Source organism: Myodes glareolus, chromosome 6 (assembly GCF_982192425.1).
Source record: "Myodes glareolus chromosome 6, mMyoGla1.1, whole genome shotgun sequence".
In the NCBI taxonomy this organism is placed as follows: Eukaryota; Metazoa; Chordata; class Mammalia; order Rodentia; family Cricetidae; genus Myodes; species Myodes glareolus.
Window position 1 is genome coordinate 65,740,701 of NC_142031.1, and position 25,012 is coordinate 65,765,712.

A 25,012-nucleotide genomic window follows, 5' to 3' on the forward strand; every position below is an offset into this window, starting at 1 on the left:
CTTGGGTGTGTATGATGCACAGAGGAGTTCTGCCCGGTTAGGGATGGACGGGGGTCTCCTTGACTCATGAACCTTATCAATGTTTAACACTCTTGCACTGCAAAAGACCCTGTGGAAGCCTGGTGAGCCTATAATTCCAGAACTCAGAGACCTGAAGTAGGAGAATTACCATGAGTTCCAGGTCAGCCTGGGCTACAGAGTAAGAACATATATTTTAAAGGGAGGAGGCAGGCCTTTGCTGAGGGAGGTCAAAGCAGACGCTGGAAGAAAGTATTTACAGGTCACAGGTGTAACCGAGGAACAGAATCTAGAAATGAGTCTCACGTCCGGAGGTTAAAAGTAAGTGACTAACACGCAAACAATCCCGTTGTAAAATGGGTAAAAGGCACACCGGAGGAGACCCGGAGATAGGAGGTGAGAGTGTGAAAAGATGCCCACCATTAGCCTTCCAGGGCGATACATATTAAAGAGACAAGAGGAATGTTATCACCTGCCTGTGGGAATGACTAAAATGGTACAGAGTGATCTCAGGGCTAAACAGGGTGGTGGTGGAGCACGCTTTTCATCCCAGCACTTGGGAGGCAGAGACAGGCAGATTTCAAGTTCAAGGCCAGCCTGATCTACTGAGTGAGTTCCAGGACAGCCAAGATTATACAGAGAGCCCCTGTCTCAAAAAGAAAGAAAGAAAGAAAGAAAGAAAGAAAGAAAGAAAGAAAGAAAGAAAGAAAGAAAGAAAGAAAGAAAGGAAGAAAGAAAAAAAGAAAGAAAGAAAGAAAGAAAGAAAGAAAGAAAGAAAGAAAGAAAGAAAGAGAAAAAAGAAAACAACAAAGCAAAAATCTCAGGGCTAGAAATGGTAGCTGGTTCCTGGCCAGGGCTGTTCAAGTCAGGACTGGGAGGACTCAGTCCCCACCAAGGACTCATCCAGTGTTCACTGCCTGCAGCCGCCAGTCTTAACCACTAACTAACAACCGCCATCCATGGTGTGGAGCCGGCCAGGGTCAGGCTGCTTTTGGCCCAGTTAGGAAGTCAAGCCCCAATCCACTCCTCTGGACAGTTCAGGACAAACTGTGACTAAAATCAATTATTTTGAACTTCTAAGTCTGGAAACTTAGTTCAGGGTTTTTAAGGGAATCAAAGAGACTGCTTTCTTTCCTCTGTGTGTGCCATTTGTGAAATAAACCAGGCAATTTGAAACAGATAAAAAGTTTTAAGGGATTAATCTTCTAAAGTGTTTTCGGCTCAATGTAATAAGAGCAGTTGCTATTTATGTGTTTGGCTCCGTGCCAGGCCCCATGCCAAGAACTTTTTGTGAAACATTTAGTTGAATTTTTGCAACCTTAAATGTTAGGTTATTCCTTCTATTGCATGGATGAGAGAACAGGTTCACAAAGGTTACACGACTTGTCGGAGAAAATCTAGAAAACGGTCTGATGATGAGACAACAGTCACAGTCAGACCCTCATCCACTGGTTTCCCAACAGAGTGAGTGTCGCTTCTTGACTCACACAGTGAAGCGCCAGGGTCACCAGTATTAATTCATAGCCGGGTTATTGCCAGAACCTCACATCTCAGTGACACTATTCCACTGGTCAGAACCTACTTGTATGTACTTCACTAAATGCAAAGGATGGTGGGAAACGTGGTCCTACTGTGTGCCTGGAAAACAGGAAATGGTTAACACATAGTAGCACCTCTCCCCAAAGGAACATTACACACACACACACACACACACACACACACACACACACACACACACTTATCTCATCTTGTGAGAGTAGGGATGAGGTGTGTCGTGATAGGCATGTGGCAGTCAGAGGAGAATTTCTAAGGCTTGGTTTTCTCCTTCTGCTAGGTGGGTCTGAGTCCACCTCTGCCCAAGGCTAGCCAAGTGCACTCAAGTTCAGCTGAACAGAGGCCTCCACAGCCCAGACTTCTGGCTGCTGCCTTTCTGGCCTCTGCCTTTCTGACCCGCCAAGGCAGCCCATCTTGTAGACAACTCACAAGCTCCAAAACAGCAGGAATTTGCACTGATTCAATTAAGCAATTAGCCTCGGAGCTGCAGGAGACGCCTGGACTAACTCCCTTTACAGACAGCAGGATGGCACGCAGCCTTGCATCCCTGATTTCGGCTCTTCCACAGGCAGCCAGGACCCCACCCACTGCTGTGGCTGCCTCTTTGGGACAATGTGTGACAGAAATGCTGATCTGCCTTGGAGGAATGTACATTTTACCCTCATCCCAAGAAGGAAGGTCAATATGAAACCATCTGCAGCAGTGGCACGGTGCCCCCTAAGAGCAGTCAGCGGGCACAGAGAGTCCCGGGGAGCATACATTCCCCATTGTAAGGGAGAAAACTCAGTCCACAGATTTTCATGTAGATGGGCACCAGCCTCTTCCTGGGGACATAGGAAAGCCTTAGCCATTCAGGAAACTTCTCTGTGCTCTCTTGTTCTGACAGAAACTGAAGCAGTGAAATGTGAGACTCCATTGAGAGATTCTCAGCAGAGTAGGGCCTTGCCCTGATGCAGTGTGAGGCAAAGAAAGGCTCCTTGAGGGCTCACTTTTGTTCTAAAGCGGTCTTTCTCAACCTGCGGTGGAGACCTTTTTTGGGGGCCGAGCAACCCTTTCCTAAGACCTAAGACCATCAGAAGTACCAGATATTTACATTATGACTCATAACAGTAACAAAACTGCGTTTATGAAGTAGCAAAAAAATAAATAAATTTTATGGCTGGGGGTCACCACAGCATGAGGAACTGTATTAAAGGGCCGCAGCATCAGGGAGGTTGAGAACCCCTGTTCTAGAGACTGAGGTGCCCTCTGCTGTTCCCCTTCCCCAGGTCACATGGCACACAGGGTCCTGTCCCGAGTCCCATCAACATCCCGTAAGTCAGACCCTCTCGATGGCAAGGCCAGGAAGGCAGGTTCCGAACCCTTTCCTCATAGGTCACCTGACAGTTGGGGCAGAGGAGAGGTAAACAGACGTCAGAGACACACGGATGCTTGGGATTGTCTTTCACTCGCAGATACGGACTGGGCTGGGCAGAAGAAATCCCGAGTGAAAGTATCTTTGGGTCTTCTCTGTCTGGACTACTTGAGAGAGATGAAAAGGTACCCGTCTCCCAGGAGGGCACCAGTGGGGTCTCTCCATCTTGAAACTGCCCAGTTTGGGGGATCCTGAGCTTCTTCTGGGTCCTGCTGAGAGCAGAGGTTCTGCAAGCTGCTTGGGGACAAGCCTCTAAAGTACCAAGCCACACTAATGGGACAGAGAGCACACAAAGGCAGCTGGCCTGGTAAGCACAAAAGTACTTTACAACGCAAAGACTGATTCATCCCAGCAAGTATTGACTAAGCAGCTGCTGCCTGCCCAGTATTGGGGTTTGTGGGGTGGTGAGACCGGGGAGAGACAAAATGCCGGTACATCCCTGCAAGGAGTGAGAAGGTGGCAGAAGTGAGTCCAGAAGAACAGAGGTCAAGAGCGACAGAAATGGCAAAAGGGGAGTCTTCTTGACTCATGAAGGCTCTGCTGATGGTCACTAGCAGGCAAAGCAGCCAGCACAGCTCCAGGTCATGGGACCCTTTCTTGAACTTAGTTAAGTGGATCTAGGTCTTTCTGCTCGGTTGCTAAGGCCAGTCCTGCCAGGAGGCAGAGGACTGTGGGAAATGACTGTAGGGTCCTTCCACCCTAGGGTATCTGTGTTCTAAAATACAAACAGCCTCAAACACCCCCTGGTCCTCTACCTTAGCAATGGTCCCTTCATCTTCCTTGGACAAGGAGCTCTTGGAAGAATCTGGGGCTCACTTCTTAGATAGCTGAAAATAATACAAAGAGGATTTCTATTTTGGAAGGTAACACTTACATAAGGTGGAACCTTTCAAAATGTTCAATTGGATCCTATTTAAGGAACTATCAAAGAACCCCACAGGCAGAGAGCTGGGAGGAGGCTGCTCTGTCCTCCTGGCCTCTGTGGGTTGCCATGGTTTGCACAGCTGCCCCTACATCTGCTTAGATGGTCATCTCATTGTGAGTGGGCACCACAGCTAGCCCTGTAGATGTGGGGAGCCTGTTCTGGGCCACTGCCTGCCTCTGGCTGGCTGAGTCAGGATGCCCACTGGACCTTGCCTGGGTGCCCCAGAGTCAGTGCAGGAACCATCAGGAGGTTTTGATTTTGGGGTTTTGACCCCTGCGTCATGTACTCTGTGCTTCATCTTTGCACCATGGTTTTTTGAGAACAGTGAGTGCCTGTGTGGAGAAGTGGGGAGGAATTGTTCGGACTTTGTTAAATACCTGCATACTTCCATTTGCCAGACCTACCTTGAACTTTCAGAAGGAAAAAGAAGGAATAAAGAAGAAAATGCCACATTTCATGTCTTCCTCACACTAACTGGAAGTAGAATTTGAAAAGCCATCTCCACTCTCCTTTGAGGGACTAGGCCTTGATCCCCTGGAGGGTGACTCTGACCTCCTCAGCTCCGAGAACAAGAGAAAACAGCCAAAGGGCAGCCCTCCTCTCCAACCTGGTAGGAGAATCTAAAGGGACCCTGGTCCTTCTTCAGAAGGGGCCTTCATCATAGTCAACCTTCTCCCCACAGCTTCTGGGACATCACCCACCCAGTAAAGTCAAAACCACATGGAAGACTCCAGAAGTTCCTTGCCTTCTCAGTACCATGGTCAGTGAAGTTTATTGCATCTTCTTTCACGGTCCCCCATGAGCAGATCTGACAAAGGCTGAAGAGATGGTGTCTTCAAATGTCTGAGCAATTCTTCTGTTTTGTTTTTTGTGTTTTGGATGATGACGAGCATCCGAATGCTGCATGCCAACCCTGCAATGGTTAAATAGCTGCAGAAAACGTTTGGAACGCTCACTTTGGACTCGGAAAATTACTACACTTAGGACTATTCTTTATTATCTCTATTTTTTGTTTTGTTTTGTTTTTGAGACAAAGTTTCTCTGTGTAACAGCTCTGGTTGTCCTGGAACTTACTCTGTAGACCAGGCTGGCCTCGAACTCCCAGAGATCTGCCTGTCTCTGCCTCCTGTGCACTGGGATTACAGGTGTGTGCCACCATTGCCCGGTTGAGGGTACCTTTTTCTATCCATCACCCATTGAGTATCTTCTGCTTCATTACTGAGCAGCCTTTGTTTGAAGATTTTGAAAAAAGCTTTCCACACAGATGAGGGGGTGTGAATCCAATATAGGGATTGTCCATGCAGAGGTACATGGGAGCCCCTGGGGATGTGACAGTTAATGTCAATCTTCAGGGGATAAGGGGTAAGCATAGTCATAGGGATTACCAGGGGCATAAGGGTACACGGTACTGGGTCCTGGAAGCCATGCCAAGCACAAGTGGAAATTCTTAAAGTGTTTTAAGGAGAAAATGAAGACTCAGAGTCTTCATTTGGCAGAGTACAGGTTCAGTCTGCACGAAGTTCAATTCCCAGCACCGCATAGACATTTGAGTGATAACACATACTCGCAATCTCAGCGTTTAAGAGGTAGAGACAGAAGGATCATGAATTCAAGGTCATCCTTAGCAACAGAAAGAGTTTGAGGTCAGCTGGGATATATGAGATTCAGTATCCAAGAAGAAACATTTTTTTTTTAAAGGGGCAGATGAGCTTCTGCAGCTAACATCTCACATGTGAGAACTCACCTATAGCAGAATCCTTGGTCCAAGGATGTAAAGACTTTTGCTCCAAAGCTATGATTTCCTGCTGGCCAATTTGAATGCCTTTTAATCCCAATGGGGACAGTGCCTGCCACACTCTGTGCCCCTGAAGCAGATGCTGAAGACATAGGGCCCTACCTGTTGCTCCCACACACATCATCTTGGCAAAGGGGTGCCTGAAGGTAATCCAAGATAAAAGCAGAACCGTGGGGTAGCAGGGAGAGCTAGACCCACTCTCAAGCCACGGAGTTGATTTGGTCGAGGGGTTAGGCTGAGTTTGGAATTGGCCAGTTAGACAGCAAGCATGGGGGAGAAGAGAAAGAGAAAAGTGGTCCGTGACATTCGAGAAGGGGCTTGCCCCAGCCCCACCTCAGTGTGTGGCGACAACCTGGGCGTCTTCCTTTGTGATTGTCAGCCAAACCTTGCACTGCCAGAGAAATCACCTGCATTAGCCCATAGTTCACACAGCTCCTGCCGTGTGTCATTCCAGAGGCTGGAGCTGGTGCCAATTTGTGCCTTCTGGGGTCTGGCACCGATGTGGTTCCAGACAGGGCTTCTGATATAAGCTGGCTGGGCAACTAGATGGGAAGAGCTCTTTCCTTCTCTGCCTGAGCCCTGGGTTCCTAAAACCCTTGGGGCCAAAGACACAGGCAAGAAGTGTGTGGTTGGAAGTCCTTGCAGCTTCATGTAACCCTGACCAGGCGCTCACTACTTTTCTCAGGCTCACAGCCACTGAGATGCCGACCCTCTTGTCTTGTTTTCTTTTCCATCCCTTCTGCCAGAACCTTCTAATGTCTCACCAGAAATAAACCCTTCTGTTCCCTTCTCCTAACCCCTTTTTCATTTGAGACCCTGGACCCTGAATGAAGCTCAGGTCTAATCAGGCCTAGTCAAAGCCCGAGCCTGTACACTGAAGCTCTGTCCTGGGAGAACGAAGATCCTACCGGAGCTCTGTAGCCAAGGCTTCTGCAAGACTTGGAATCCACTTAGGTGGGCCATTATCCCCACTCCAGTACCAAGCCTGACATTAGTGACTGGCTCCCCTTCAAGTCGGGCAGTCTTCTTCAGAAGCAGACAGCACAGGACATCTGAGTGACAGAGCCTTTGAGATCAAAGCCGCTCCTGTCTTTTGGAGGGGAGAAGAGGAAGATCATATTTCAAAAGAATTCAGAGAGGAAGGGATTAATCCATTTGCTGACATCGGACCTTTCATTCTGGTCCAGAGATTCCCTGTCCTTCCTGGTGAAGCTGATTCTGTAGCATAAAGACAGCTTAGTTCTCAGTTAAACCCCGAAGAGTTTTATTCAGTCAAACCCTAAGCAGGATGAGATGACATACGAAAAGACTACTCCATGTTCTCTCCATGACCGCTGATCAGCCACCCAGCAGTGATGCTGTGACCAACTGGCTTCCTATTCTAAGTGGAGCCAAGTCTGGCTTCTCCTATTACCTGGGGGAAGAACTCAAGGTCAGATTCTCACCCTCATCTACTCTCCGAGAGTCAAGAGTCAGCTGCTGACTCCACGCAGAGGATGCTGTGGCCTGGAACAATACAAGGAGCACATTGAGAAAACAGCAGACAGAAAATCTACAGTAGAGATAGCAAGAGGGCAGGATGTATGGAAAGAAGAGCCTTCTGCATTGGGTACCTTTGATGGCTCTGCCACCTAAGGACCTGTGTGACCGTGGGAAGATTCCTTCACTTCTCTGAGTCAGTTCTCTATCAACTTTATAGCTATATAGGTCATTCAATGAGCATGTAAAATATGTCAGGCTCCTTCCTTATAATATTTAGCCCTTTTAACAACTTGGTTGTGTAAACATTATTCGTATTTTAAGCACAGAAAAAAAAAAAAACTAAAGTTTGGGGAGATTACCAAACTTTCCAAAGATCAGCAGACAAGATTATGGGGACAAGATTTCAATGGGATACCACATGATTCCAAAGATGGTGTGTGTGTGTGTGTGTGTGTGTGTGTGTGTGTGTGTGTGTAAGGTGAATAGCAGCCCTTAAGAAGACCTAAGTCCCACACCCTAAGAATGTGAAACCTAGCAAACCAGAACTTGTACATGCTGGTAGAGTTCTTGAGATGAGCTCACTCAGAGTCACCCACTACGAGGACAGAGACAGAGGGAAAGAGGCCAGGGACATGGAGTCCTGTGAAGACAGAGTCTCAACACCTTGTTTGCACTTCTGCTCTCCAGAACTGTGAAAAGATGGATGACTATTGTGTGAGCCATTTGTGGGGGCAGTCTTCAGCTGCTGCTTGAACGGGGAGCAATGGGCTCAGCTGCGTTGTAGCGCTGGCCTTTGGTCCTAGGAGACTTACATGCTGGAACAGCAGCAGCGGAAAAAGGATGTCATGATGGTCAGATCCTCCCAGGCTGGATCGCCCTGTTCACCCTGGTCCTGGTTAGCGCATCCAAGTGGCCTGAAGCCACCTCCCTTGGGAAGCCACTCTGAAAAAACAGTGTGAGATTCCCATAGACTAGGGATGGGGTGGGGGACAAATCTGCCTCAGCAGGAGCAGAAAGCTCTCTCCCTTCCTTCTGGCAGCTGCTCTGCCACATATTTGTGCTGTGCGGGGTGCCACCCAGGCTCGCCCCCTGTTCCCATCCCAGGCCAATTGGGCCAGGGGAACAGGTACAAAGAACCTTTGGTGAAAGTGCAGGGCTGGGAGTCAGTCCCCGGCTCCTCTATATGGAGTTGGTCACTTACCCTGTCTGGGCTGGGTCTTGAGTTTATCCTTTTGCAGACTGAACACAGTCGTGTCTGCTTAACAGGGGCCTTGAGAACACTGTGGAATGATGTGGGGAATGATAAGATATGTTCACTGCTTTTGCTGTGTCCACGCAGGCACACCCCTTGAACGTCTTTGGAGGGACAGACAGACAAATGGGTACTGCTGGGCTCCTTATTAACAAGTCCTCAATGTTTCCTGTTAGGGTCCTGAACGCATCTTTCTGGGAGGCGGTGCAGCATCCATGACACTCCTTCTCAAAGCCTTCTGGGTATGATGGAAAAGTACAAGAGCTAGGACATACCCAACATCAAGAGAAAAAAAATAACCGAGAAACCTGGAGGCTAAAGAAGAACCAAGTGTGGGGACAGTTACAGGGCTAACAGTAGGCGAAGGGAGGAAGGCAAGGGAGACCTCAGAAGTGGGACTTCGGAAAAAGGGGATCCTGGGATTGTGGTCACGGTAACCACAGTGGAAGTCCTAATGCAGAACACAGATAGTCCGTGAGTCCATCTGGGACCCCTAAAATCTGTGTGTGAAAGATTCTGTTCCGGGAAGGAGACTGTTTCACACTGGATAGGCTGTGAGCTCAGGGACTCTGAGTCCAGGATCCATAGCAGCCTGGCGCTATTCTGGATATAGCCATCACAGATACCAACAGGACAGTATTTTAAATATACTTTTTGTACTGGTTGTTTGCCAAGAGGAGCAAGGAGCTGTCACAGACTCCCAAGAGACATACGGCCAGGGCAGGAGCCGGGCAAGAGCCAGGCAGGAGGGCAGGGTCAGCAACAATTTCTGATAATTTTAGCCTCAGGGAGCAGAGGCCATTGTCTTGGTTTAAATAAGCCCACCCCAGGGAGGTCCTTTCAGGGACAGGAAGGCCAGCAGAGGTGTGGTAGCTCAGGGGACAACGGTCTCCGGGCCTTTCTCTGCCAGGAAGGAGCAGCCCAGGTCCAAAGAGCAGAAAGACAATCCAAACTGCACCCCCAAAGAGGCCCAGAGAACTGCTTTCTGATGGGGAAGGGACAGGGGACAGGTCCCGGGAACGGAAGTGTTGAGAACATGGCCAGGGTTAGGAGCATAGGTCCAGCTGGAATCAGTTGTCAGTCCACCCACTTGGGGACTTTCCACAGGACAAACAAATGCTCCCCATCCAAGACAGGGGTCAAAGACCTTCAGGACACAGAGAATCTTCTGTTTCCCTGACACTCTACCAACCCTACTGTGTGACCTTGAAGGGGCTGGAGGTGCCAACTCCAGACAGTGTTTTCCTGGGGAGGGGGTACTACCGGGCTCTGAGTGTTGAGAGTTGAGAGCGTGCCCCGGCAGGAGTCTGGGACAAGATCCAGAACTGGAGTTTGGATCCAGCCAGCCTGGCTCCAGTATCCATTCTCTTCCAGACAGGGGTGACCTTATGGGACACTCTTAGGGGATGGCCCTCGTCGCCAGGGGCTCCCCCTTGCTCCTCAAGCCTGACACCTGGACAGTTAGGATATTGTTAAAACAAAGCCCGGAGGTTTTATGTGGATCTATGTCCTGATAAGGTCTCACAATGCTTTTGATGAAGGCTGATATTCTGGGCCAGAGAAACCCAGGGTCACCATTTGCCGGGTGACCTCAGCCGGCTACTTCAAGTACTTGAGGTTTGTTTTTCCCACTTGTTAAAAATGATAGTATCCGTTTCTAAAGTTGCCAGGAGAGTCACATGAAATATGTTTGGAAAGCTATTGCAACAACCTCTCATTGGTAGATTTTTCTAAAAATATAGCTCTCATTCTAATATACTAATGTCTCTTGTTCCTCTGTTATTGGAGACAAATGTATTTAACTGGTGTCTCTGTGTGTGTGTGTGCGCGCGCATGTTCCTCGATACCTCTGAACCCTAAACACATGATTTGGTCGGTCTGTTAAAAGGGAACAAGCCCTTTATGCATTCATCTGGTTACTTTGAAGGGTGGTAACAAATACACTCCACTAAATGTCAAATCCAGATTGAAAAAGGGTAGGGTTCTTCCAAGATTGTACATCCAGCTAGAGACAGGGAGAGAGTGTGAGATCTTTTTTTATAAATTATTGCTATATCTATTATTATTATTATTATTGTTATTTTGTGCATGCATGTAGGTTTGTATGAGGGTGTCAGACATCTTGGAACCGGAGCTACAGGCAGGTGTGAATTGCCACGTGAGTGCCTGGAACCGAACCCAGGTCCTTTGGAAGAGCAGCAGTGAGCCATCTCCCCAGCCCAAGTGTGAGATCGTAAATGGAGGTGTCCTGGAATTTTATAGGAAAGAGGCTCTGAGCTCTATTCCTAGCACCGCTTAAACTGGGCATGGTGGCACATTCCTGTAATTCCAGCATTGGAGAACTGGAGATAAGAGAGGCATAAGTTCAAAGTCATCCTAGGCTATATAGTGATATTGAGATGAGTCTGGAATGCTGAAACACTAAGAAAAATCTATCATGGTACTATGGTACTGATGGTACTGGTAGTCCTAGGCACTCTGAGTTACTGTGTGAGGGGCTTTGAGAAGCATCTTTAGGCTGCTGGATTTGGTCTGGTAGGATGGAGATCCTGCCCCAGGCCTGACATGGGAGCTGGACAGAGCCCTTGCATTCATCAGGAGACTGCTGGGGGACATACTCCTTTTTCTAGGACAGAGGCCCAGGTCTGGGGTCAAATGTTGCATTTTGACCTCAAGTCTGACCTCAGCTTAGCCGCACAGATTTCAGGAATTAGCTCATTTGGCCTGAGGAAACGTGCCCACAGCATTTAAGATTCTGAATTTTTAGTTCATGTTGTGTTATGTCCCCGTTTCCCTGTCTTATCAATAGAGTAGTAATAGTTAGCCGGCTTTCCTTGGCTTATGCAAAAGACACAGTTCCAAGCTCATCGCATGGATTAACTCCCTTAAGCTTCTCAGTGACTGACTGTTCCTTATTGTGGTGGTTTGAATGAAATGGCCCACATAGGCCCAGAGGGAGAGACACTATTAGGTGTGACATCATTGGAGGAAGCTTGTCATTGGGGGTGGGGCTTTGAGGTTTCAGATGCTCAAACCAGGCCCAGGGACATTCTCTCTTCCTGCTGCTTGTGGATCAAGATGTAGAACTCTCAGCTACCCCTCCAGAACCATGTCTGCCTGCATGCTGCCATACTTCCCACCATAATGATAATGGACTAAACCTCTTAATCTGTAAGAGAGCCCCAAGTAAATGTTTTCCTTTATAAGAGTTGCTGTGGTCATGGTGTCTCTTGACAGAAATAGGAATTCTAACTTAAATTCGTATCTACCTGTTTTCCAGTGAAGGAAACTGCTACAGGAAGTTCAATGGGTCACACAAGAACACTTAGCTAGGAAGTGTTAGTACCTGGGTCCAAATCCACCCTTGGGCTCTGGGTGAATGTTTGTCATGCCAGACTCTGTGGTGGGGGGAGTCAGTGGATAGACTCCTCCCAATGACCTTATACACTGGTGTCATTGTTTTCATCCCCACTGTACCCTTGGGGAAACTGAGGCTGAGGGAAGGGTTTTCATATCCACCTATAGTTACACAGCTAAGTAGCATCAGTGAGAGCCAATGTACTTCATCATCTTGCACTAGGCTGCCATTTCTCTGTTGCCCACTGGCCTCCTGTTAGAGGCATTTCAGGGCATTAATGTCCCCATGAGCTTCACTTCCATCTTCTTCATGTAGCCCCTAAAATGGTTTAGACATTTCCTTCTCTTTCTTCCAAGCTCCTGCATACAGGACCATCAGAAAGAAAAACAGCACCTGGACAATAGAAAGACAAACATCTGTCTTGTCATTAGAGGACAGGCCACCAGGCCTAGGCCCTCGAGTCCTGTGGAGAGGAGCTAAGACAGCTAACCAACTGAACTAAGGAAAGTACACTTTCTGCATCCTTCCCACAGAACTCCTAGGGCGGCCTGGGTCTACGCTTTGGACTGCAACCCTCGCCTCACCTGGGGACACCTTGGACTAGACAGCTTGACTTGACACTTCTCGGGGTCACACTGCACCTTCTTGGTACAGAAGATACCCTTGGCCTGAATCCACAGAACTCACTCTGTAATGTCCCTGAGGTGAAGGTGAGCAGGAAGCACCCAGGGCCCTGCCTCGAGGCTGTGAGCACATCTGCGAGTCTTGCCTGCTGATAAGCACACAGGCCTGACAGTATTCTTTCAAAGTATGTTCCAAGAACTAAGGCATCGTTACACCAGGGCTTCTGTAGTCGAATAAGTTTGAGAAACACCATCCACCATGGTCCACCCTTAGAGAGGCACACCAAAGTCAACATGTGCTTGGAGAAGCTCCACGCTAAAGGCCCACATTCGGTTTTGTTTCACCTAGTACCGCCCATATATGCTCACCCATAGAATGTCTTAGAAAGTCTTCTATAGAGGGAGTGTCCAGAAACTCTGGCCTCTTCTGTTCTGTGCCCTCCTCACTGGAGTCACACCCAAGGCAAACCACTGCGGATACCAGAGCCCCCTATCTTCCTGCCACCCCTGGGTCCCACGATGTGGTTTGTGCAGCGCTCTAAGCAGAGGGCAGGCTCTGGACTAGCCTATTCCCTCGGCAGCACTGCGAGCCCTTTCTCTGAACCCCACAGAAGAGATGGCTGTGCTCCAAAACAGCAGTGCAGGCCTGGGGTGGGGGTGGGGTGGGGGTCCCACCTGCCAACAGAATCAGGAGTCTGAGAAGGGACATTTGTAACCAAGGTATCTGAGACGGCTTCTTGGAGGAGGTCGCTGGGAAGCTAGACCTGATGACCTGACAGAACTGTATGGAATAAGGGCTGGTCACTGTAGCATGATTAAAAACCCAGAGACAGAAATTGGGTTCAACCCTGAAAACCAGAAAAGCAAAGCAGTCAAGCCACTAGAGAAGTCTTACCTCTACCAAGGTTGGACGACGAGGCAAACTAAGTAGACTAAGCCTCTCTCTCCTCTCATTTTTTATTCTCTCTAGTGCTGGGATAAGAGCATGTGACTCCCTAGTACTGGGATTAAAGATGTGAGCCACCACCACCTGGATTTGTTTCTGCATTGATTTTGTGACCTTGAACTCACAGAGGTCCTTCTGCCTCAGTCTTCCAAATTCTGGGATTAAAGGAGCGTGCCACCATTGCCTGACCTCTGGTGGCTTTAGCTTTGCCGCTGGTCTTCAAGCAAGATTCCTTTATCAACACATACAACTGAGATGCCCCTACAAATAACGTGTGACTACAGGCAGCCTGGCCTGGCAGCATGGGGGCCGTGCGGATATGGGGAAAGTAGAGAGGGCACGGTGTCTCTCTGTGACTGGAGACTCTACACAGTTCACTGGAGAGAGCAAAAGCCTTCTGGTTAGGCAGCTCTGCTTCCAGAAGGCAAGGAAAGATGAGACATATCCTGTCTGCCCTCAGTCTACCAGGGGCCATCAGTGATCTCATTGCAGTATCCCTGACAACCGTGCAGCCTTTTATAGCCTTTTCTACTTGAAGAGGTCTGAGGGGGTGCTCTTTTGTGTGCCCCCTGACACTCCAGTGACAGCTTAGTCCTGCACACTGGAACCTGCCCATTGCTGACAGAGCTGTGGTGGGGACAAAAACTGACCTCTGAGGCTTCAAGTTCTCTAGAACTGTTTATTTATTTATTTTCCTTTCTAGCAATACTTATCAAGCATTTGTCTGTTCTAGGTGCTATGCTAGATGTTGGGGACCCAGAATGTCCTATCCCCCAGAGAATCCTACAAGTGTTAAGTCTTAGGAAGGCATCGCTCTTGTCGTCTGTCCCCCCAAAACTTCTAGATGTCATGAATAAGAAGCTTGGGGATGCCAGGCGGTAGTGGCAGAAACCTTTAATCCCAGCACTCAAGAGGCAGAGGCAGGAGGATCTCTGTGAGTTCAAGGCCAGCCTGGTCTGCAAGAGTTAGTTCTAGGACAGGCTCCAAAAGCTAAAAAGATGCTTATGGGGGGAGGTTACTGTGTCATGAGGCAAAACCGTATGTTTCCCAAAGACAAGGGTCAAAGCACCACGGAGCAATCCCAGGGTTGGGTACCTCTTGGGGAGAGAAGGCATGCAGAGACCTGAAAGATGGCCCGGCAGAGGAAGAGCCATCCAGACGCACTGTGTAGCAACCACAAGAGTCTGCGGCTGCCCTGGAGAACTGCAGGTCACACCTGAAAGCACTGGGTTCAGATCTTGCAGTGTTGCTACTCGGCCACTTTGGAGGGTCTGAACTGTACCTGAGGACTCTTAGAGGGAAGGGACTTAATGAGGTGTACGTCACTAGGAAGTGCTTTAGCTTGGGGGCAGGCACAGGGCAGGGCACATGTAGCCCAAGATGGCTTCAAACTATTTATTTATTTGTTTGTTTGTTTATTTGTTTATTTATTTTTGAGACAGGGTTTTTCTGTGTAGCCCTGACTGTCCTAGAACTTGCTCTTTAAACCAGGCTGGACTCAAACTCAGAGATGCCCCTGCCTCTGCCTCCTGAGTGCTGGGATTAAAGGTGTGCATCACCACCGCCAGGCAGCTTCAGACTTAATAACTAGCCGGGATCATCTGAACTTCTGATTCTCTTGCTCCCACCACTCCTGCGTTTAGATTCCAGGCAGATGCCACCACATCTGGTTTGCTACGGTGCTGGGGAGTAAATCTACAGCTCTGTGTATACAAGGTGAGTAGTCTACCATCTGAGCTACGCTCCCAGCCCCATGAAAACTCCCTCACAGTATGGCTAGAGTGTGGAGCCCAGCGAGGCAAGTATTGCCAGACTATGTAGACTTCCCCCGTTGGCTGGGGCCTAGCACAGCTGGAGACCATTTGGCTCCATGAGATGGAGCAGACTGCTGATGTGGGCGGAGGCTGTGGGTTTATCGCCAGAATGATTCCTTACCAGAACTGCTTCTTACACTGGAGTGAGCGACCTGCGTAGAGATCTTGCCCAACCTTTTGTTCGTGTTTTGTATTGCTTCGTGTTCAGAAGAGGGAAAAGAAAAAAAAGCAAAAATAGAAATACACCCTCCTCCGGCCCATGCCAGGTGGAGGGTTTTGTTCCTTTTATTTTTGAGTGGTGGGGACAAAGAAGGATGGACCTGGGAGAAGCAGACACCCTTAGGGGTTTGCTACAGGGATGCCCAGGCTTTGGAATGGCCTCTTGTACCCACCAGGGGATCTGAGAGCCCTGAATGCCAGAGCTGGGGAAAAGCCTCCCCTCTCCCTTGCCTCTCTAGAATAAGGGGAACATCCCTAAAGGTAGTTTTGCTGATGCCGGTTGGACAGCAAGCTCTAGATATATAACCTGAGGCAGACCAGGCCTTCAGAGACCGTGAGGCAGTGGAATACAGTGGCATATTGCCTGGTGGCTGAGAAGGAACACTAAGGCCTGGTACCCACTCATGCAAGGCGGGGCTCCTATGGTAGTTTGAATGTGGTTGGCCCCCAAAAACTCATAGAGAGTGGCACGATTAGAAGGTGTGGCTTTGTTGAAGTGGATGTGGCCTTGTTGGAGGAAGTGTGTCACTGTGGGGGCAGGCTTGGAGGTTCCCTAAGCGCAGGATATTGCCCAGTGTCTCGGTTGACTTCCTGTTGCCTGCAAGAGGCAGGACTCTCGGCTACTATGCAAGCACCACGTCTATTTGCACACAGCCATGCTCCCTGCCTTGACGATAATGAATGGAACCTCTGAAACTATAAGCGACCCACCACAATTAAATGTGTTCTTTATAAGAGTTGCCATGGTCATGGTGTCTCTTCACACAGCAATAGAAGCCCTAACTAAGACAGCTCACTCCTATGTCTTTCTGGTTTCGGCTTTCTCAGCTGCAAAGAGCATCTGCCTTTTAACAAGGGCCCAGAGAATCGCCCATGTAGCTCTTCAGGCTCACACACAGGCCTGCAGAAAGTGAGCAATCAACTTCTCCACCTGGACCGGGGCTGAAGCGTGGGACCCTGGAAGGTGAGGGCTTTGTTGGTAGGCTGGGCTCCAGGCTATGTGCCACCCATACCTCCCCAGAAATGGCAAGAAACAGCGACTCTTACACTTTGGTGGCTTCAGGATTTCAGATGGGTCCCATGGGCCCATGGAACCTGAGAGGCGTTAACAAATCCCAGAGGGAAGGACCAACCGTCCAGGGTTGGGCTGGAATCCCCAGATCTGCCTCCTCCATTTCTCGGCATTTTGGCTTCCTCGTTGGTAGGACGGGAATGCTAGCCCTGACCCCATGGACTGAGGCAAGGGAAGGATAAATGAGAGGATCGAGGGCCTTGTTTACACTGCTCATCACTACATCCCTGGTGCTTAGTCGGCCTCCAGTAAATGTTTGTTGAACAAATCATGCTAGCAAAGTACACATTTGAGTGACAGGCATAGAATCCAAAGTGGGCAGTCGACGCGATGTCAACGCCCACTATCAGCCTGGAGCTGTGTGCGCATTGTCCTCAGTGTGGTTATAGACTGGGCTGTTCCGCACACTTGAGAAGATAGGGTCACTGCCCAGCCCTGGCCCAGCTTCTCAGAAAGGGACATCCCTTCTGTGTGACCATGCGCTGCTCTCTGAAGCTGCCTGGCCAGGAGCCTCCATTGTCTGTCCTGCGAATGCTAAGACACCCTGTGAAAGGAAGTAGGACTTCTGGGCGCCCGAGAGGTCACCCACCTCCGCCCTGCCCTGCTTTGTATTGTCCTTCTAGCCCAGGACAGTGTTTGGTTCCCACCTCCTGACTCCTCTCAGCGCCAGCATGCCTGGTCTCACCCACTTTCCTTCTCCCCCTCTGGCTGGGGACCACAGTTCTCTTTGTGCATCTGCTTCTTGGCTTTCCTTGACACCCACGCCATCTCCCATAAGGCCCAGCTGCTGGTTAGGGAATGCTCAGGCCCACTCCTGACTCCGGCTGGCCACTCTGTGGTGTCAGAGCGATGGTCAGATGTCTGCCACTCGCTCCATACTGGCTGCTTCGGAAATAGCTCCAAGCCCACTGCTAGCAGCAGCCATCTGCAGCATGTGTTCAATGAGTGCTTCCCACGGTCAGGCAGTGAGGAACTGTGGGTCACTGGAAGCACAGAGTCCAGGCTTGGACTCTTGCTCTTGGGTTACTGTTTGGATGGGGTAACCAACCAACTACCCCTGAGAAACTGAGTCCTGTCCATAAGACTGAAGCGTGTCCTAGCTGTTTCCGTGCTTGAACCACTCCTGCCTGGGAAGGGATGGGCTGTAGAAGTAGTCTCTTGCAGATCAAGGGTATTGGGGGAACGGGGAGGCAGGGTCAGTGAATCCAGTTGGAGGAGGTCACCTAGGAGCACAGCATTTATGGGGTACCTAGTGTACGCAGGGGACAAAGCAGGCTGGCTGCACTCATTCCTGTTGCGTCTGCCCTCCCCCACTTTGGCAAGGATAGCATGATTTGGTTTATCTTAATTGTGAAACTGGTCTGACTGAGAAATACCTAGGAGGTTAATGTAGCGCTGTTGCTGCGATAAAATGCCTTAACCAAAGACCACATGAGGAGAAAAGGTCGATTTCATCTCACAGTTCCAGAAAACAGCTCAACACGATGGGAAATCACGGCAGAGACCTGAGGCAGAGGATGGAAATGGAGCAAGAGCCCTGCTTCCTGGCTTGCTCCCCCTGGTTGGTTCAGCTCAGCCTTTGTTATACAACCCAGGTTCGCCTAGGAACAGTGCCTCCCACAGTGGGCTGGGTCCTTTTCACAGACATGGTCATAGGCCAGTCGGATCTGGGAATTATTCAGTAGAGGTTCCTTCTTCCCAGGTGATGATTGATCGATTGATCGAGCATGCCGGTGAGAGTATGGGTACAGCCATATTATGTTACTTACGTGTGGAGGTGAGAGGATAACTTCTGGGGAGTCGGTGCTCTCCTTCCACGTTGTTTTGGGGCAGGGTCTCTTGTTTCTGCCCTGTGTTGTGCACGCTTGCAAGATGCATATGTGAACTTCTCGCCACAGGATTACAGGTGTGTGTCACTGCATCAGGCTTTCTATAAGGGCTCCAGGGAACCGAACTCAGGTTACCAGGTTTGTTTGTGACAAACCCTTTTACATACTGGCCCTACTTATTTCTGCATTTTAAAAATGGGGGAAGTGAGGCCAGATGGTGCATGGTTAATTCCTTTAATGCCAGCACTCAGGAGGCAGGGGCAGGAGGATCTCTAAGTTCGAGGCCAACCTGGTCTACAGAGCAAGTTTCAGGACAGCCAGGGCTACACAGTGAAATCCTGTCTCAAAAACACAAAAACAAAAACAAACAAAAAAGAAAAACAGGGGGAGGGCAGGGAAGAAGTAAGTGTGAAAAAGGGTAGGACATCTGTTTTGGGTTATATAGCAGCAATATATAGGCAGGTCTGGGTTTCCAAAGCTAGTGCTCTGAACCACTGAGACGCCTCGCTCAGGATGAAGCTTTAGATAGACAGGAGGTAAAAGCTGTGGCCCCAAAGTAAAGGCTACCTAGGGTCTCCCTGAGGATGGCACTCGGGAGATGGACTGTGATACTTGTCTCCCCTGTCTGAGGCAGAAGAGGCAGCAAGCAGCTCAAGGCCAGTTCAACTTTCTTCACCGGTGTTCCCACTGTCCATCACAGGGGCTGCTCAGCCAAACCAGCCTCAAGGGGACCTGGCCTGGCTGGGAGGAACCCTAGACAGTCAAGCACTCCTAGTGAAGATGACAGCCTTGTATGCAGACATGCACACAATATAAGGCGGAAGTCCTGGGGTGGAGGAGGACTTTGCAGGGTTGGAGGAAAGCTTCATGGCAGATCAGATAGTAAGTGCAACCTCTGCTAAGATTGAGCAAGAACAACCTAGGTTCCCCTTCACTCTTAACCTGTCCAAATAGCTTGAGGGGGAGGGGGTGAGCCAGGCACAGAGGGCTAATAGGCTGACTGGAGGAGGCCTGACCTACAATGAGACACAGGCAGTAGGGTGGGGGAGGAACAGACGACAGGAAGAAGGCTGGCCAGACATTGGGAGCCAGGACTTGAGGGCCTGGTAGCAGCTGCGGCGAGCAGCAAGCATGTCCAGTTGGAGGGCATCAGTGTCTAGACAGGTGGCTGGAGTCCAGTGACAGGACTCTGGCAATGGGCAGTTGGGTCCCACATGCCCTGAATCTGTGGCATGGAAGACCTTGCAGATGGTAGTCCAAAGGGCTGCTATTGTGGGGGCGGGAGGCCAGGCACAATGATATCTCAGGCACAGCATGAGACCTTGGCACACAGACCTGCCATGATGGCTGTTATCTATTCAATATGTCCTTGGCTGTTGGGGCCAGCCTGCTGAGGAGGGCAACCCAAAGCCAGGACGGTAGCAGTGACACAATGCCATGTAGAGGCTACAGACCACGGCTGAGGCTGGTAAGGGGAGTGCCTGCCCCTAAGCCCTACAGCCTCCAGGAAGAAAAGGCTCAAAGCTGGTGCTTTGGACCAGTGCCAGAGCTATCTGTCAGGGACTATGTTGAAAGAGGAGTCTCTACCTTCATTAGAATGCCTAAGTGAAGGATTAGGGGGATGATCAGATAGAGAAGGGATGCCTTGCAGGCTTGAGTCCGATCCCCCAAATTCATGTGAAACAAACCTGGCATGGTGGCACATGTGAGCCAGAGCTGAAAAGGAAGAAGCAGTTGTTAGATTTCCGGGGTTCACTAGTCAGCCCCCCTAGTCTACTTGGAGACAGAACTCTAGGCCAGTGAGAGACTGTTTCCAAAACGAAACAACTTCACTAAAACCAAATTCCAAACCAATAAACAGAGGCCCCAAACAAATGAATTCAAGGTGGTTGGCATCTGAGAAAGGATGAGAAATGAGGCAAAGGGTGCCTTCTAGCCTCCTCTCTCTCTCTCTCTCTCTTTTTCTCTCTCTCTCTCTCTCACACACACACACGTAACCAGAACAGTTCCTAGAGACACAGGGGTCAGATGAAATTTCTATGGTTCTTTACCTTAGAGATCACTCGTTCTGCTCTTAGTGCAGTGTGAACGCCCAGGCGGGATTCCTGCTGACAGTTGAGCAATGTGATATCTTAGACTGATTCTGGCCAGAAACGAGCCCTTTCTCTTGGTCAAAAGGTGGAGGTGATAAACCCTCCAAATCTCTTAAAGGGACCTGGAAAGGAGAGGAAGGTAGAGCCATTGCTTAATGAGCACAGAGTTTCTGTGGGGACGATGCAACCGCTTTGGAGATGGTGGCGCTGGTTGCACAACATTAGAGCTGCAGAGGAATGCCACCGAATTAGTAACAAAAGGTCAAAACAGCAAAGATGTGTCTTCTAGCCCCTCACCCCTTTTTGGTGGCTATGCATGTACATTTTATGCTATATACACTGTACTTTATATAATGAAACAGGGAGACAGAGATTGTAGCCAGTTGCCTAGCAGGCATGAAAAAGCCTCGGGTTCGAGTCCTAGCTCCCTATAAACTGGGCATAAGTGACTTCTGCCTGTGATTCCAACACTCAGGACACTGAGTCAGGAGGATCAGAATTTCAAGGTCAACCGTGGCTACATTAAAAGTTTGGGACCAGATTGGGCTGTAAGAGATTCTGGAGCGAGAGAGGGGGTAGGGAGAGAGAAGAAGAATTGCCAAGGTCATGAGACATGGGGAAGGACTGAGAATGGGGTAAGAGCTGATCACTAAGTACCAAGTGGAAACTGAGTTGGATCCCAAGCGCGGAAGGAGCCTGGAGCACGCAGCCTGCAGCTGAGGCGACGGTGTCACTCCAGTGTTAATCTCTCGTTTTGCCAAATGTGCCTGGTTATGTAAGATAGTTGCATTAGCAGAAGGTGGGTGAAGGATACCCGGGAACTCTCTGTGTTCTTTCCAACTTTTGTGCAAATCAAAGACAAAGGGAAGCGCGGCTTGCCAAGGAGAACTGGGGACGGCCTTAGCACGTGTATCTCTGCTCTGCCTGGGGCTGGCTCTCAGTCTCTGAGTGAGATTAGACCCTAGCTTCGGGGCGCCCAGTCCCTGATGGAAAGACAAAAGTTTGGTGAGGTGGGGTATTGGAGCATGGGTTGAGGATAGGAGAGCAGAGCCGTGGGGGGCGGGGCGGCTCTGGCTTGGTCTGTGTTTTTCCCCTCTGGTTCGAAGGATCTCTGTGCTCCAAACCAGGGTTCCAATCATTCTTGTGAATGTGAAGTATACCAAGAGGCCAAAGTTGTGAATCTAGCTGGGCCTCTCACACAGCCCCAACACACTGAACACATAGGACTGGTAGCCCTGTTGCTACCTAGTCCATCTGGAGACACGTGCCAGGGCTCTGCTGCTGCTAAGAAATGATCCCAAGTGCCTCAAAAACTTCTCCAGACTCATCACTGGGTGACTGGGGTTCTAACCGTGGCCTCCACCCTTCTGGAGGCCTGCTGTATGACTGTTCTTTGTTCACACCCTTCATGCCCACCAGCTTGCCCTGCTGCATCAGCCCCAACATTCCAGTCTTCGCCCAGGCCTTTGCATACATCCACTTATTCTTGACCCGGGTCCGATCTCATAACTTGCAGCAGAGAGGGAGGCTATCCTAGTTCAAGATTTCCTGGGGATGGCTTCAGACACCTCCAGAGAACAGTCACCAGCTTGTCAATGTGGCCAGTCTGCACTGGTCGGCCCGTGTTGAGGGAGGTGGAGAGTAAAGCCACACCCAAGAGGCTGGGGATTAAGTGAAATCAAACAGTACCCCCCTGGCTGGCTGTCCCCTATCACAGCACCTCTCCTTGTTTCTTAGCCATCTGGACTTCCATTTCTTCTGTGCTTCTACTCAGGGCCTCTTTCACCAAGAGTGAAAACCTGGGCACAGAGGTGAGCATCTGAGATGTGCTTTTTCAGCTCAAAGCGGCCATGCAACCGACACAGACCTCAGCTCTTCAGGTAGCTGCGGTCAGAGGTCTCTGCAGTAGAAACCACAGGAAGGAGGATCAAGGGAAGCGAGCATTTAGTGAGCATTGATTGCCTGGCAGGCTGAAGGACAGGTAATTGGTTCCTGAGTCTAATACTCTGTTGTTTTTAGGCAAGGTCTCGTTTTGCAGCCCGGTATGCCTTTGAATGCCTGATCCTCCTGCCTCAGCCTCCCGAGTGCTGGAATCACAAGGAGGTACCACCATGCCTGGATCCTTAAATATCCTCAAATCTCACCTGCAGTTGCAAAGTGTTCCCAGCCCTCCTATACCCCTCAAGTCAAGAGACCGGGCTGGGAACTGGGAAGGAATGAACTGCCTAAATGCATCAGGGAGTCAAACACATGTGGTGTGGACCCCGGATTCTCCCTTCTTTTCTCTGTGCTGGAACATGAGAGGCATGTGATGAATCTAACCCTCCAGGCTGGGTCACTGTCCATGCTGAGGGACATTCTGAGCTTCAAGAAGGTCAGGTGACAAGACCAAAGACACAATTAATGGTGTCATGCGAAGGCTATGCGGTTAGATGGCCACTGGGCAGGGCTTGGCCCAGGAGAAGGCGAAGCAGAGCATCATGCTTGGAATTGTGTTCTTACACTCTATAATGTGGGTCCCTTGCTTGCTGCATAGTCTTTGGAGATCGTATGTGTCCACAACCACGGGGTACAGAGCTATCCTCTTCCTAACGCTCTTACACGCTATTCCATGGGTTCCTTGCTTGCTGTATAGTCCTTGGAGAGGTCCTATGTGTCCTGAAAGAAGCCTGAAGATACACTCTACTTTGCCTCCTGTATCTCTCCATCCTTTCAGGCCCTTTCATAATCGTTCCTAAGCCATCACACCTCCAAGACTCTCCCTAGACTCAGTCTTCCTCACCACAGTGGCCATTTCTTTCTTTTCTTTCTTTTTTTTTTCCTTTTTTGGTTTTTTGAGACAAGGTTTCTCTGTATCTTTGGAGCTCTTGTAGACCAGGCTGGCCTCGAACTCACAGAGATCTGCCTGCCTCTGCCTCCCGTGTGAATTAAAGGCATGCGCCACCACTGCCCGGCTTCATGACCATTTCTTACCTCGAGGCAGCAGCACCCAATAGCCTTAGGAGCTAGTCCCTTCTGTCAGAAGGATGCCTGCTCTGCTGCCATCATTGACTCTACCACAAGCTCTTAGAGAGTCCCATGGTCTCCACATTCTTTGGTTCCCACCACAGGTGGCATAAATGGGCTCTGAATTTGAGACAGAATAAGCAGCAGGGGTGAGGGCATGCTTTCATGAGAGTCCTGAACCTAAACAAACGAGACTCATGTAGGAAGTCCCAGGTAGAGTCCAGGCAGCAGAGGACACCTCTGCTCTCTCTGATCTAGGTCAGAGAGGCACATCTCTAGGGCCCGTGCACTGCACACTTCTGGGTACAGCTTCTGTTCTGAGCTGCAGTCTCCAAGGCCAGAGAGGAGGGTATGTCCAGAACATTCTGTGACTGGAAGCGATGGGTGCTGGGTATGATTGCACAAAAATGACCAATGTGTCTCTAGTAAAACACAGAGTGACCAAAAAAAGCCTAACTCCCCCATTGACCTCAGAAATCCCAGTGATGAGCTGACCGGCTTGCCCTTGGGAACAGCCTTCTGGCAGTGCACGGTGGGGAGGGGGTTGGGTGGAGTATTTCAACTTGCTTCCAGGGGAAGCAAGCAGGGTTTTCTCCAGGCTGGGGGCAACCTCCAGGGTCTCAGGTTAGTGTGGAACCTGAAATCCCAGACATCTCCCACATGAAGTTCCCTTCTTGCTCCAGAGCCCTTCCCCAGAGTGCTGGTCTCTAACTATGTGCCTTTCCCATCTCAAGCAACTTTACCAACCTTCCTCGGATGGTGTCTTCCTGCTGCCCCAGCCCTAATTTCTTGTCTTAGTTCTCGGAGAGGCATGACCAGAGCGCTGCTACTATTGCCTGTTCATTAGGTACGGGTTCAGGGTGAGGAGGACCTAGGGCCTGTAAGATTGGCAGTGTTTGGCACAGAGCCGGGTATGCAGGAGCTATGACTATGGCCAGGAATGTGGGGCAAAGGCCTAAGCAAGTGGACAAAGGACTACAAATGGCAAAAGACGGGCCTGGCTGGCTTCCTGGAAGAAAGGGCATTTGACACGAGAAGGGTGGTTAAGACAGCTGAGGCTGTCACTCAGCAGCACTTGTCCAGCACGAGGGAGGCTCCACTCACACCCACAGCACTGGGATAAGGGGTTGGAGAGAAAGAGGAGCCAGGCTAGGCAATGTCCTTGGAGGAAGAACTGGCTATAGAGATGGGTGGGTGAATCCAAAACCGACTTGAAAAGAACCCAGTTCCTTGGAAGAGAATGAGGCCAGTGAGGCCGTTGTATAATGATGCATGTGAAAGTGCCCAGCCCCACGTGGGAGCTCAAGTCATGCTCGCTTGTGACTGAGTCTAGAAACAAATTGGCATACAGTTTTAGAGGACCCGTTTCGTTGTTTTTTTTGAGCACCTGTGAAGACAGGGACTTCTGCACCTGGCTGAAGCTTGCAAGCAACGCTTTGGGAAGAGATGGATATCATTACATACCTTCTTCTCCAGTGGGCAACTGGGCCTGCCTTGTGCATGGCATGGGAGAGACCACTAGCCAAGTCTAGAGAGCCCCCAGGCAAACCCCTGTCCATAGTGGAGACTGTGCCCAAGGTTGTAACCAAGTCTAGAGAGCTCCCAGACAAAC